Consider the following 15,665-nt stretch of genomic DNA (forward strand, 5'->3'; position numbering starts at 1 on the left):
AAAGGGTTTAATTGTGCCAACATGCAAATAAAAACTAAAAAGAGAAACTGTAGGGATCTACAGAAATAATTGTGATTCTTAAAGAGCATTCTGTCTGGTCCAATTTTTCGCTCGATGACCGTTTCCAGTCTTTGCAGATAAAACTGTTTATACAAAGACTGTTTCTTAATAAATTCAGGAAAAGAATTCTGAGAGTTCCTTTTTAAAAATGTTTCTGAAAGTTTTTGAGTCAACCAAACTGCCATAAATTATTTTTGACGTTTTGTTTTCGTAGAGAAATACAATACCCATATAACCTCTGCGATAACTAGTAATTTTCTGATAATTTATTAAAGCCAGTGGTTGTAGTAGTGTAGGCCTCGATAACCGTTGATCTATGGATCACTCAAAAATAATAGTTAACGTATGACCCATTTACCAAAGTACGTTTCTATTATTATAAATATTTCGTAAATCTTGAGGCGTTTGAGAAAGCGTCATATAACCAACAGTTATGGCAGGAACTGGTAGAGTTACACATTCGTAGAAATTTTGATCCAGCGCTTTGCAACTAGTTTTGACTGGCTGAACTCTGAACTAATGCTAATGGTGCAAACTTGGCTACCATCTACATTTACGAGAGAAACTTTACGTATAAGTTTAACTACATTCAATAAAATTGATATTTGGTGTTTATACCCCACCCCTACTGTCATAACGAAGCTATTCTTCAGTTTATTGGCACTTCAAGGCGAACCTACAAAGATCGAATTAAAATCTTAAACACGCAAAAATCATGTTGTGAGGCGACAGCTAACTTAATAAGTTTCTATAAACACTATAAAATTTGTTTTTTTCAAATAAATACAAAATTATCATTTTTTTGAAACTATATATATTTCAAGTACATAGATAGTAACATACTAATAATAATAATAAATAATTTATGTTAATTTTAATTTCTCATTACCTATTTTTTGCTACTATTACTATCGTTAAAAGTAAACAGTCTATCTCGATATGTACGTTTACTTAAAGGACAATATGGGATATCATACAATTGTTAAATATCGAAAGAATTGAATATATATTGTCTAAAATTCGGCTGTATTATGCGATAACCCAAGAATTATTTGGTCAATTGTTTTAGCAATTTATATGGGTCGCGGCACACGGGGAATATAAACCCCGGGCCACTCTCGGCTAGTCAGCGTTGTGTCAGAGGATTTTATAAGGGGTCGGGGACTACACAAATAAAATTCAAATATCCCTTATGAAAGTTCTGAACACGTGAAACGTGAGAATTTGACGAATTCTTTTTCACTCTCTTGAGTTTTGAGCTACGATGAACGTATTGTGTTGTTAAATAAGCTTGCCTTAGTAATATATGAGTCGAGTTATTTAAATATGAACAATCATTATCAATCACATTCGCCTTCATTTTAAATTCTTACGCTATAGTACGCGAATACTTTACAACAATTCTCATGGAGGTTCGTGAGTAAATATTTCAGGTTTAGCGAATTTAATAACACTAAAAATCTCATAAAAGCTTGTTATTATTAAAGCGTATGTACTAAAAACGAGATAATTATTAATTGCCTACATCAAAGGTACTTCAAAAGAATTAAAAATAAATGAGAAATTTTAATATTGCCTTCGAGAATGTTCCGGGTCAGCGGCTCCATAGAGTGCGAAAGGTCAGAACGGAGTATTGTCTAATAGATATTATAATGTTAAGGTCTGAAGAGATTCTTTGGTTAAAATATCAAAGGATTGTATTGAAATAAACATTGAAGAACAAGTTCTGGTTTCCGCTTAAATTGAATTAAGCTTTCGTATTTATAACACTTTAAAATAAATATTTTTTTAAAGGAATTTTGCATTGCCTTTTAAAATAGTAAAATTATGTTTTCTTTCATATTTGTAAAAAACTTAATAACAGTTTTAGTTAAGTTTTACTAATATTAAGTCTTATTTTTAATTGACACATTTCCTTAACTGTTTTTTTTGTGGCTTCAGCGTGCGACTAGCATCCCTGAGGTCGTAGGTTCCACCCCGGCTGTGCACCAATAGACTTTCTTTCTATGTGCGTATTTAACATTCGCTCGAACGGTGAAGGAAAACATCGTGAAGAAACCGGCTTGTCTTAGACCCAAAAAGTGGACAACGTGCGTCAGGCACAGAAGGCTCATCACCTACTTGCCTATTAGATTGACGAAGGATCATGAAACAGATATGAAAATCTGTGGCCTGGACCTAAATAAGGTTGTAGCGCCATTTATTTTTTTATACTTTTCGTACCGACCCAAAATAAATGTTACCGTAAAAATCAAACCCATTCATTGTCCATTTAGTCACGACAGAGATGATAATATATATAAAGCTCATTATTCCTACATTACTGCATTGCTCGTTGATTATGTGGTTAGAAAAAGTAATAAGAAACTAAAGTAATAAAGCTTGTAATTTGTTATAATAATAAACTAATAATATAAAAGGTTATACAATAAAACGAAATAGTAGTAATATTTAAACGTTTACAATATTATTCAAGACAACCCTTTCCACAAATTGGGCGAACAATTAAAATGATTAATGACAGAAATAAAAACTCTTGATTGCATTTAGCGGCATTTTAGGTTAAGCTTTGTCTGCAATGATAATAAAATATGATTTATGTTTCCTTAATTTCGCAAGCTCTGTGCTTAAATAGCGATAAAATGCTGCTGAAACTATACTAGAAATGTTAGTTTTGGTGAATGTTCTACATGTAGTGGGTTTCATAGTCGCTCACTAAATGAGGTATCAATCATTGTTAAACGGTGCTATTTTTATCAAAATTTAAAAAGAAGGATTTTTTATGTTAATGTAGATGACTTTTTATGAAACGAATTCCTTGAATTGATTAACCAGGCTAACCATTAATAATTATTAATTTGGTTATAAAATACATAATAAATTATATTAAAATGTGCAGTGACTTTAATAATGATCTTATAAATAAAAAACGGCCTTTTATAAACAAAAAATAACCTATAAATACATCTCTTAGTTATAAATAAGCAGAAAAATATATGATTTTATTATTAAAAGCATTGGTAACGACACATTTCTGTGCTCAACCTCGAATGGAGACGCAGGTGCGATTGGGAATTAGGAACGCCGCAAGAGTTATGACGCAACTGATTTACTGCAACCAAAATATACACTTTATTTACTCTGTCTATTTATTTTATTCAATAATGTTTAAAAATGATTATTTAGGAATTGTATCACAGATTTGTATATACAACGCTTACAATTAATGGGTGCTAGTTTATACGACTATTCTAAAACTTTTTGAGATCTATGGTTGTGTAGATTTTTAACGATAAGGAAATAAAACCGCTTGATATTTTAATAACCTAATATTTTATCTCCAGCAAGAGCTGTAATAAAATTATCTAAGGCTTTACTTATACTTTATACCATGATATGTTGATGTGAGAACATACTAAGAGAACTTAGGAGACAACATACAATTTTCTACTATTCAACGTTTCAACATTCAAGGAATTTTTGGTTTGAAAATAGATGAATGCATTGCACAAAGGAAATATATGTGTTATATTTTAAAGATATAATAAGAAATGTAGATTTAAAGCCCGATTTATCCACTACGACACGTTCTGCTTGCTTCAGGTCTCCAGCTGTTGCATCAATATTTTAAAGTGTTATTGAACGTTCTCTTAATTTCCTTAGTATACTTTTTGAGGTCTCTTCTTTCTTTGCTATATCAATCAGTGATAAAAATAAATACAGGTCATACATACATACAAGAACATTTTTTATTGGTATTCCGAACCCTTCTGTGCTTACTATCGTCGGCACCTGCGTTTTGCCAGATTCGTAGAGGGCGCAAGATTTCTAAGCGTTTATTACTCGACGATTCTTTGTAGGATGAAATAATAATATTTAAATAAAATTTACAATGCTTCTTAGACGTCCGACGAAGCATTTTGCATGGAATCTCGCTTGAGAGATAGTTTATTCCAAATATCCAATATGTATTACGTAGTAACGCGAGCTTTAACAAGGAAATTTAATATCTGTCGCCGGCGGCGGATCAAATACTAGCATGAATGAAATTCGACGTTTTTAAATTTTAACTAAATAAACTTATAACGTTTTTTTCCTTGGCTGGACCGGAATGATTATTCATACACAAATGGCTCACCTGTTACAAAATTCGTTTTGTGTATTTTTTATGAATTCGACACTACTACTATAAATTTGCTTAGGCATATTATTTTTTGAGGTACCATCGATTGTAATTGTTAATCTTGAAAACTTGGTATATATTTATTTTCTGTTAGTATTATTTGGTGTTGGAAGATTTATTTATATACACACTTTGTTAACGTGTTCAAACATATTTACAATCATTAATTATTATTTTTTATAATTCGTGCTAATCACCATGCTTTGCGTGAGCTTACAAAACCATAGCAGAGAGGAAGGTAAAAAATCTACTGTTTTCAACACGGTGTAGGACTTATTTATCAGTGAAACAGCATAAAATGTTACATAATACCAGCCGTCATCTACGCTTGACATTAAGCTTGACAAGCGGTTAGTACAAAAGGTGTCGATAACGACTAGAGCGTGGCTCTACGTGCATTCCGAGAATTATGTAAAGCACGAAGGCCGTTTGGCCGATCGCCAGGTTCAACAGGTCGAACAATTTATATTATCAACCTGTTACACTGTAATCAATTCTGCGAAATTAATATGATACAAAATGTTTAGGAAAAAATGCTTGTAATTTGAGTTGTAAAACGAGCTGTATGAGGTTTACGTGGCTCATAACAGAGTTTCAAGTTAAGTACTCATTCGTTTCTCTCTGGCCAATTATGTTTACTCGGCAATGAAAGTAAATATTGATTATTTTAATGAAAGAGTGTAGGTTAGTACATCGATTTGAATACAATAAGGGGGCAAATATTTTAGAATATTTATTTATTTATTTTCAGCCCATGCAGGGCCAAATTCTAACTAAAAATAAGATAAAACTAAAATAAAATACAATTAAGCTATTTACAAAATTGCTTAACAAACCAGTAAACCTCGTGCTATACTTCCAAGTACATTTTTAAATCACAGTATATGACCCCCCCATGCAATTTATTATTATAAAAAACCTTAATGTAATAATCGTAACTTAACTATCTCGAAATCGAAAATTTTATATTCTATTTATATTTACAATTTGTATGAATCATTACGCGGCTATTAAAAAGAGTGGCGGAAAGTTTCTTGTCAGTTCTTCCCGCTTCTTCTTACCCGCTCTACTTTAACCTCTTTTTGACGTTCATAAGTGTACTTGTTTACCTATATGAATAAAGATATTTTGAGTTTCAGTGTTTTTTCTATGAAAATATAATACTAACGCTTATGCAAATCTACTCTCATTATGATCGGTGGATTTCAGAACAATCAACGTTCAATTTCGTATTAAAACATAAATTTAATTGTAATTATAGGTCATTTCGTTCATTATGTCCAAACATTTTAGAAAATGAGAAATATTTTCATTAGTTTTAATGCTCAGACATTGTCGGAGCCGCTCGACGCAAAGTTATTAATTTCTTTGTACCTTCAGAATGACAAGCGGACTAACGGATTGCAACTACACTACCTTGAAGTGGAAATCCAGTACATTTGAAATTTTCGTTTATTCCATACTGAATTGTTAAGCTGCTAAGTGAATATGTTGTATGTATGTGTTTAGTTCTCAAATAAGAACTCGACGCATATAACAGGAAAATCCGAAGGATTTCGTCACGGAGAAGAACCTTTAAGCTAAGTGAACTGTCTAAAGTGAAATCCACTTGTTGTTCGTGAGTGACGAAATATTTCCCATTGTATTATAAATGCGAGTGTGTTGTCATTTAAAAATGATATGAATGGAAGAATGAAGCATTTATGAATTGCAATAATGTAAATATTTTTGTAGTTTTTTTATTAAAACCAAACGTAACGTAAAGACAGCCGAGAGTTCGATTCCTCATTCGAAAGATTTCCTTTTTTGTGCACAACTAATATTTGTTAGCGGTTATACGCGTTACATTTTATACAAACGACGACCGGCAACGTGAATCGTGCTCCAACCAGCTCTTGGCTAGTTATATTTAATTTTACATACGAACAATGAAATTGTAAAGAATACTTATAAAATGTTTGATAGTTAATTTTAATCCTTAAAAGTGCCTAAGCGAAGCTTTAGTGTAGAGCTTGATGAGAGTTTCTGAAAACAAATAAGCCAGTAGGCATAATAATCGCAAAGATATTATCAAAAATATCAAACTTCATTGACTATATATCATGTTGACTATACACATGTTCATTTACACTATATTAGAAGTATGCAGATGCCTTTTACTGTGCCAGTCATGGAAGCTTTATTAAGGAAATATCCAGCTTGACATATTCGTAAGAAAATCTGATAGATGTTACGTAAGCCAGTGCGACGGCAAAAGGACTTGATCCGATAAAAATCACATGACATTTTTTTGGATATTTTCGTATCTCTAAAAAGTTATCCGCCCGAAGCCTAATCGATAGTGGGCCTCGAGCGCAAAACGGGATTATCCGAAAACCGAAATAGGTCACAATCTAGACTTAGCAGGGACACTGACATAGGCTCGGATCCGGATATTTTATTTACCCGCGAATTACCAGCTTATTATCATCATATCATACCTGCGCACGGATCTTGTCAGGTTTTTGATTAGAAATAAATCCGTAGGACATAGGCCTAAGTTATAAGTAAAACTATCTTGTTCAACTGCTAATATGTTGTTTATTCATAAATACAAAATTAAAAATACTATTACACTATAGAGCATAGTGGCTTCAGCGTGCGACTCTCATCCCTGGTTCGTAGGTTGGATGATGTGCGCATGAACTTTCTGTAACACTCGCTCGTACGATGAAGGAAAACATCGTGAGGATACCAGTATATCTTAAAAAAAGGTTGTAGTGTTGTATTTATACTTCATTTATTTTTATTTATTTGTTTTTTTTATTTATTTCAATTTTGTATTTAAATACTATTATGCTAATCAACATATATGCAAATCTATAGTTCTATCATAGAGTCGTTTTACATCAGTAACAAGTAACAAAATGATAACAAACCTAAACAGATAATAATATATCTGGTTCCGGCACAGATTTTAAGTTGGAAATGTGAAAAATTCCGACCCATTTTAAAATTAGTTTGAAGTTTGAAACAATACTTTTTCTCAACGCTGGGCTGTGCCAAATATCTTCTATTTATAAGCTATAAATTAATTAAACATATTAAAATCCAAACATTTTTTTTTGATATTTTAGACTTCGTTTCTAAAACGTAAGGAGTGTCACTACTACTGAAAAACCTTTTCATTGAGTAAACGTATTTCTTTATAAGTCAAGTTCTATTATAACCGTGTATATCCATTTCTCTTAAGTGCATCCAAAATATTGCCACTGTACGAATCTATTCACAGTGACCACAGCAAACACAGGCCTCGTAATTAGGCAGTAGACAGCTGCGTATTAACATACTGAAGCAATAGATAAGCTTCAATTAGCTATACACTCATCCCAATAAGACGGTATAATTTTCAAAGGAATTGGATTGTTTTGAAGGACCCTTATCTATAACTTAAAAATTAAAGCAATAAAACTCTGTGATTTTATTACCAGTTTTAGTGTTTTGTCATCTAGTAAGTGAGGTAAGTAATATTAAATATATTCTTTAATACTATTTTTAAAAATCCATATTATTTTTGGAATGCATGTAACATTATGAACAGAATATTAAACAGATTGTCAATGCGAAATTATTTTATAAAATTTTTCCTTTCTTTTAAACACGCAACGTTTTAAAAAACACGGAAAAATATCAATGCAATCACCGAGTACAAAATTATACTTATATCATACGATAACTTCGCGCGTGCATAATTTTATTAGTGGTTTTAAACCTCAGTTTGATACAGGAAATTAAACGTCGACTATAATCAAAATGAGTGGCGGCCGCGCCGGACTGGCGTTATTGGCAAGTGTTTCCGCTTCCTGTCATGATGACGTCTTATCATTCACAATTTGACAGCTTACAGAATATTTTGTCAGTACCCTTTTAAAACTTTCAGTTGGTCTCAGTAGCAGATATTTGCTACAGAACTATAAAGAAAACAGATGGATTTTTTTTCTCATTCACAGTCGTGATGATTGAAACTCATTGAAACCCATATTAGGTGTATGTGAGTTATATATATAATTTTTTACACGAATTAAAATTAGCCGTTATTTAAGCTAGTTTAATGCCTGTCTCCGTAGCTCAATAAGTCTGACACTGAATCAGCCCCGGGGTAGCTATTTAATAAAACCAATTTCATTTTCATGTACTTGATTTTATTCAAATATAAAATAAAGCTTAAATGCGTCAAAAAAGTTTTAAAAAATCTTAAAGTCCAGAATTATATACATGACGGTGTGAGTAGAGATAGGACCGAGGACGAGGGTAATACCTAAATAATGGTGCAGGAAGGTATACGCAGGATTACGCGTGGAAAAAGGAAGGTAGAAAGTAATGGGCGGGTAACTGACTATGAACGATAGGAATATTGTCGTCTAACGACAGGAAGAACGGAGGAGGGACAGAGTTCGATTGTTGACGAAGCAACAAACGATAACCTGAACAATATCTCGAACACAGGACCTGAATTTTAACAAAGCAAAGTGACGATGAATTGTTGAAGATAATAATGTCAGCAATACTGACGTCATAAATTAGTTGTTGGCATCGGCCTTTTATTTTGACATCTACGTTTTTCTAACTTCAGCTTGGTTCGGCCGCTCATTTAAAATGAGGGCCACATTGTCTCGCATGGATCGCGACCTGCTCGTCCAGGACGGCACTGGGGCGGGCGTATAGCCCTTAGTATGGTGGAGACGAGGAGCGAGTAGGTTCATCTGATGTGAGAAGATTCGCGGCCCTCTGAAGGCGACATGACCCGCGGATGAAGTTGCGTTATCTCGTTGCCCTATCGTTGCCCGGGTGTCTTGTCCGGTGGTGGTGGTGTCCCGCGTAACAGTTCACGTGGGTAGGGAAGTCTCGTATCTCTCGTATCTAGAGGGAGCAGAATGGCAACTGATACCAACAATCTCCGTCATATATATTTTCTCAATTATTTTTACTAAATATTTTTGATGACTTCCCCTTTCCCCCTTTTTGTTGAAATCTTTTATATGCAATAAAAGTTTTTTTTTATAAATGTTACATTATATCTATATCATATGAGATACTTAATGAACAATCCTTATTAATAATGAAATCAAATAAATTCGTATTTAAGTAAAATCTCAAAGCGTGGCAATTTTTGCACACTTTCGATAAATGCTGACCCTATATAAAACAAAGGTCAAAGGGCGCCATGATGAGGTCATCAGAGTAATTAAATTAGCCAGAATAAAGCCAGGCTATATGGGGATTGTAAAGATGAAATGAAAATGGTATTAAAGCGTTTTCTGCGTAAACCTATTTTAGTTCTTGTTACTTGGAAATTTATCAAAAGATGGTTGCACACCGGAAAGGAAAGTGGGTGGGTCATTTTAACAGTCAGTTAATAGTTAGACATATTACTGAATCTGTATTGATGATTCTATTATTTCTCTAATTAAAGTTTTAATTTATCAAGTTAATTGATTTAAAGCGTTGTTAACGATGCTACTAAGATGCATAATTTCATATAAATTATTAAAGAAAACCTGGAATCAGTCCTCCCTCAGGTGATACCGTTTGGTAATTATTGTCTAAAACTATCGAATTATAGATATCGCATAAAGAATAAATAAACGTAGTGAGTACTAAACCTGCCTTTGGAGTGAAATTCCGTACCCTAAAATGACTTCTGTTCCAAGCTTAATTATAAATTGTTTATACAAGTACAGAAGGACGTATATATCAATTAACCTACTATGTCCGGCATATCTAAATCACAATAACCTTGTATCGACTATGTTAAAGTACCACAAATAGTGGTTTTACGTATTATTTGTCTCAAAGAGAATATATGTAGCCTGTAATAGAGTATACAGCTCGCAGCCCTGAGCCACCATGAGCCGATTACTATCTCCGCTTTAGCAATCGATTGGACTGAATTTAAGCATTGCACTCGCTATTTTACTAATTATTTAGTAATAGCTTAATCCCTTGGTATTTAGCATCAAATATACGTTGGTGGTCAATCTAGTCACCATCATGTGAACCAATTATTTGAAACTCTGTTTAAATTGTATATTGTAAAAATTGTGAATTTATTGTAAAAAAAGATTTCATTAAAACATTTTTTTAAAGATATATAGCATAGATTAACGCCGTTATCATTAACTTTTTCAAATTACAAACTGTTCCCGTGATTACAGCTGATCATAAATGTATAAATACTACATCTTATCAGTTGTGGAGGTCTTAGTCTAAAATTAAAAAGTTTTATGAACGTAGCAACAGATATAATCAAATTTTCGCACTTAATACTAATGACGTAGTAAATAGATAAAAACTCTATGGAAGATCCATCGATTAAGAGCCGCATTTAGTAAGTGCGTAATATTATAACAGTGCTGTGCATGGTGAATTCGCAATTGAAATTGACAATAGAAATAACAGGATAAACAAAGCGTCTTTAAAAATTATCAAAGTGCAGTGGACTAATTCTTATCATTTTATAATTCAACATCATCCTTTTCATTGAGATCGTTTATATATTATATATATATTTTCTTATTTTCTGACATCGCAAAGGAAGCCAAAACCAAAATCGCTGGACTATCCATCCAGAGAAAATGGCACAGGATTGGATTGCGAATCTCGGAATACCAATTGGCCGTGAACATCGCGAGATATAACGTTTGATAGATGGCGTGGAGAAAAATGTGCGCAGGGTAAAAGTGGCTAACGTGTCATTTGCTTGTCTCACAGGAGAAGACGTTGGGTTCCTATGCCAGCGGAGTAAATAAATTCCCTATTTCCACTCGAAAATCAACAGCTAAATCACTAAAGCTACCTAAAAGTTAACCTATTTGATTTCAGTGGCCTTACTTGATATATGGACGATTCTACCAGTTGAACATATAACAAATTGTACTATATATGTGAGGGTTGAAAATGGGTGCGTGACGGTCCCTCTGATGTGGAGATTACAGATACATCAACCCTTCAGTTGTGGATTCAGGTAGATCTGACCGTAGTTAATTTTGTATTGTTGCCCTAAATTCCACAATTGAATGCTAAATAAATGTTGAGGGTTTTGTGGAGTGACATTGGTTTATACTTAGATTTGAACTCGTATTAAATATAACATCTTTATGCAATAAGCATATAAAATTGTCGTAAATTTTTCAGTAGAAAATTTGCGTTTACGAATTAAATTTTAGATATAGAATTACGTTTATAGTACTAGGACTGACCTACGTATATATAGGCCTATATAGTTCCCTAAGCGCTGCTTTGAGGCCTTAAATTTTCGCTTGTTTGTGACATGTAATTAATTACACATGAAAGTGACACTCGGCGAATAGTACCGAAATTTTAATTTTAAAAAGAATGTGACGTCTCCCTGCATCTTCTTTCCGGATCCGGATCCGGATTTGTTAATCATGGAGACTGTCCAGATGAGTTGTTCGAATGAATAACTATGTTAAGTTTCATAACGCGCACCACCCCTATGTGATACTGCCTACTAATCTATTTCCAAACCAATTCGACCTTCATGAAAAAAAAGGTAAATTCTTAATCACCGCACTTGCATAGTCTGATAAAGTGAGCGCATGGGCGCTGGTCTCACTTATCTGGTGAGGTGAGCCGATTGCATAAAACTGGTCTATAAAAAATTGTAACTAACACGTTTTATCATATAGTATTTTATTATAAAGCTGAATTTGTTTGTCGCATTCAGATATTCTGTTTTTCCATCTTTTATTTTTATACAGTAAGGAATTAATCGGAAATTGTAAACTAAATTTGTTTTTGTAGTGGAAAATTTACTAAGCCATAGGAACGTTTCATACCAGAGGACAGGGGATTTTAATTAATTATTGTTGGCATGCAATGCTCATCTTAACTAGACGCCGAGTAATAACAAACTTGCGAGCGCTGAATGAAATACCATCGCTAAATGCCGGGATTAATTGAAATAACAAGAAGTTTATAACCTCATATAAAGGATTTTAAGTAATTCACTTTGAGCAAGGCAAACCTCGATGTCGAAGTCGATAATTCATGTCTGGGTCTTGATGTCAATAGGGTAGCATCTGCATTTAGTGGAGACAAGTAGCTGGTAATCGAAGTCAATAATTTAAAATAATGCCTAAAAAGTTGCCTAAGCAACTTTTCAAATAATGTTGTTTAAGTTTTACACGAAAACGTTGTTATTTCGTCGATATGGAATGATAAAAGTTGCGAAAGCTTTTGTAATATGCGGATATAAGGAGGAGGTTCATATTTTCGTTTTTCAGGACTTTAAAGCATCTTGTTTTTTTTTTAATTTTATGGCCTGGTAACGAGACCTTTAAGCCAAGTCTTATTTACGGTCACTAATTCACATGTTATTCTATCGTTTCACTTGTTTTCTTAAATCTTCCCCACGGTATTTTTGATGTATTTATATAATGCACTATAACACTTTTTGTTTTTGAGCAAATCACACAACTGGCGGCGGGAGGGATCACTAATTTCCATTATTTCACTTGCCAATATTAGTCTATTAAAAATGAATATTTGGTTTTGGCATTTAAAAAAGATATGGTTGATATCTGCGATCTCGTTATTATTACAGAAAGAGCAAATATTGTTAGTTATAATATTAAGTTTAGCGAGGTGCGCGGGTGCAGTGTTATGCCCAAAGCGCAATCTGTTGATTGTGGTAACGAAATCACGACTCACGATACAGCTAGTAGCACGATTCAACTCATCATACCAGGGTCTTATATGTAAATTTTCCTGTATACTACCATACCATTTTCCTTTCAACTTCCCATAATGTTGTCCATAAATTTTTTATCGAGTTATTGATATAATAATAATAATCAGTCATAGGAACCTGTACCACATTTCTGACATTAAGAGTGTTAATCCCTTCATATGCAGCTTTGTCTGCTTTTTCCTTACCAGTAATACCTTTATGTGAGGGTACCCACATAAAGGCAACAGTTATATCTTTTTTATGCAACCGCAAGACAGTTTCTTTAATTAAATAAATAATATAATTAGTTTTAAAATTATTAATATAAGAATGCTTAAGGCTATTTAAAAGACTCAAACGTCTGTCAAAATTAGAAAATATTTACAATTATTTATAGAAATTATAGATTTTAAAGCGGCAAAAACTGCATATGCCTCTGCTGTAAATATGGAGCACTTTTTATCGAGAGCAAAGCTTTGAGCAACATCTTTTTGGGAATCATATACCGCACTTCTCACAAAATCATTGCCTTTACTGCCATCAGTTTAGATTGTATAATACTTGTTATTTTCTTCTATAAAAGCCAGTAAATCTGAATTATTTTCGATTGAATTTGATAAAATCGTAATAGGATGAGTGATACAACTGTATGAATGAGTGTAACACGACCAGTGTGAAAGTTTTTTGATGTTCGAATAATGAGATTGTATTTCTAAAAAAATCTGGCACAGAGTTGGAGATGTACCTCTCAGGAGACCATTTGGTGAAGTGAGTGGACCATCTATATTGATTGGGTGAGGTATTATCCTATTTATAATTTGGGTATTATTTGATGATAATAGTTTCAGGCAGTATCTTTCTGCAAGCATAAGTCGTCTCAATATCAATGGCATAATATTTGTTTCGACTTCCATGGCCCTTATGGGAGTCGAACACATTGCTCCTGATATGATCCTCAAAGCTCTGTTCTGCAATATATATCCAATTTATGTACATGAGTGCTGTTTAAATAAGCTAAAGAACTGTAATCAAAATGACTTCTTACAATAGATTTATATAATAATGAAAGTATTTTGGGATCTGCACCCCATGTAACACCTGCTAGACATCTTAAAATGTTAACACCATTTAATGCATTTCTAGATACATATTTAATATGTTCTTCAAATGACAATTTCTGGTCAATGATAATACCTAAAAATTTGTGTGAGGTGACTCTTTGAATGACATCACCATTATAGACAACATCCACTATTGGTGTGTCCTTTCCAAATAGCATTAAATTACTTTTGCCAGCATTTATTTTCAATTTTAATGTGTGTTGATAATAATTATTTAACTGTCTTAAGGCAGTGTTAACATTTTCAATGGCTACTGTTAAATTTACATCTGAACTATACAACACTAAATCATCTGCAAATTGAAGTATATTTACATTTTTAGTATTAACATATTTACATATCTCACAAGTATACAAATTATACAACAAGGGTGATAATGTGGCACCTTGTATAGTACCTTTTGATGCAGTTCTAGGTCCATATAAGATATTGTTATGCCTAACATATAGTATTCTGTTATTAAGGAAATCATAAATCCATTTACATAATTGTCCAGGTATACCAGAATTACTGAGTACCTTCACCAGTATGCCAGGATCCACACTGTCAAATGCACCTTGCACATCTAGAAATACACAAACTGTGTGTAATTTATTGTATTTTGCATTTTTCAGATCCGATATGAGAGAAATGAAGCTATCAACACAACTTCTTCCTCTGCGAAATCCATATTGAATGAGTGGAATGACATTATTGGATTCTGCATACCAGTCAAGTCGAGATTTCACCATATTTTCAAATATTTTCCGAATACATGATGATAACGAGATTGGACGATAAGAACTGATCTGTTCAGGTGACTTATCTGGTTTTAATATAGGTATTACACATTGAGTTTGCCATGAACTTGGTATGAGTTTTTTATGCCATAGATTATTAAGAACATTCAAAAATAGCTTTTGTACAGATTCAGATAGATGTTTTATTAATAAATATGGAAAATCATCTAAACCAGGACTAGAATTCCTTCGAGATTGTATACTCATTAAAAGTTCAGACCATGAAAAAGAATCCAATAAAAATTTAGATTGAGGATTTTCATTGTTAATATTAAAATAATTGTCTAATGAATTTGGGTCAAGTAAATTGTTGCTATCTAATAACTTATCTAAAAGTGGCTCTACAAATTCATCCCTATATGATTTATTACCAATTCTGATACCCTTAAACTTTTTAATGAGATTCCAAATTTTACTGATGGGTGTAGTTCTATTGAAACTATTGCAAAAACCATTCCAACTGATTCTTTTTTGCTCCTTTATAGTGCGTTTTTTTAAATCATCTAATCATTTATAGTTGATGTAATTATATTCTGTTGAATCATTTCTATCCAATTTCAAGGCTTTGTAAGATTGTATTACGGCTTGTTCACATATACTGTTCCACCAAGGGGCTGGTGGTCTACTCCTAAAGTTAGTCCTAGTGAATCTAGGAACTGCCATGAGTTTGAGTTTATTGAGCCGGTTACAAAACTCATCATAAGATTTTATTGGACTCTCTTCGCTAACCATCATGTCATGGAAGACCAAACCAGACAATTCACTATACTTTGTCCAATCTGTTTTATCAT

The 15,665-nt window shown here is 32.9% G+C and overlaps 1 long non-coding RNA gene across 1 annotated transcript; it reads left to right on the forward strand.

The window, feature by feature from the left end:
- Nucleotides 1-13,340: 13,340 nt before the first annotated feature.
- On the forward strand, nt 13,341-14,769 carry LOC123720623. Its single transcript, XR_006756070.1, has 2 exons — nt 13,341-13,768; nt 14,710-14,769. It is a non-coding gene; the product is annotated as an uncharacterized LOC123720623 (long non-coding RNA).
- The last annotated feature ends 896 nt before the right edge of the window (nt 14,770-15,665 follow it).

Source organism: Pieris brassicae, chromosome 2 (genome assembly GCF_905147105.1).
Source record: "Pieris brassicae chromosome 2, ilPieBrab1.1, whole genome shotgun sequence".
NCBI classification, from domain to species: Eukaryota; Metazoa; Arthropoda; class Insecta; order Lepidoptera; family Pieridae; genus Pieris; species Pieris brassicae.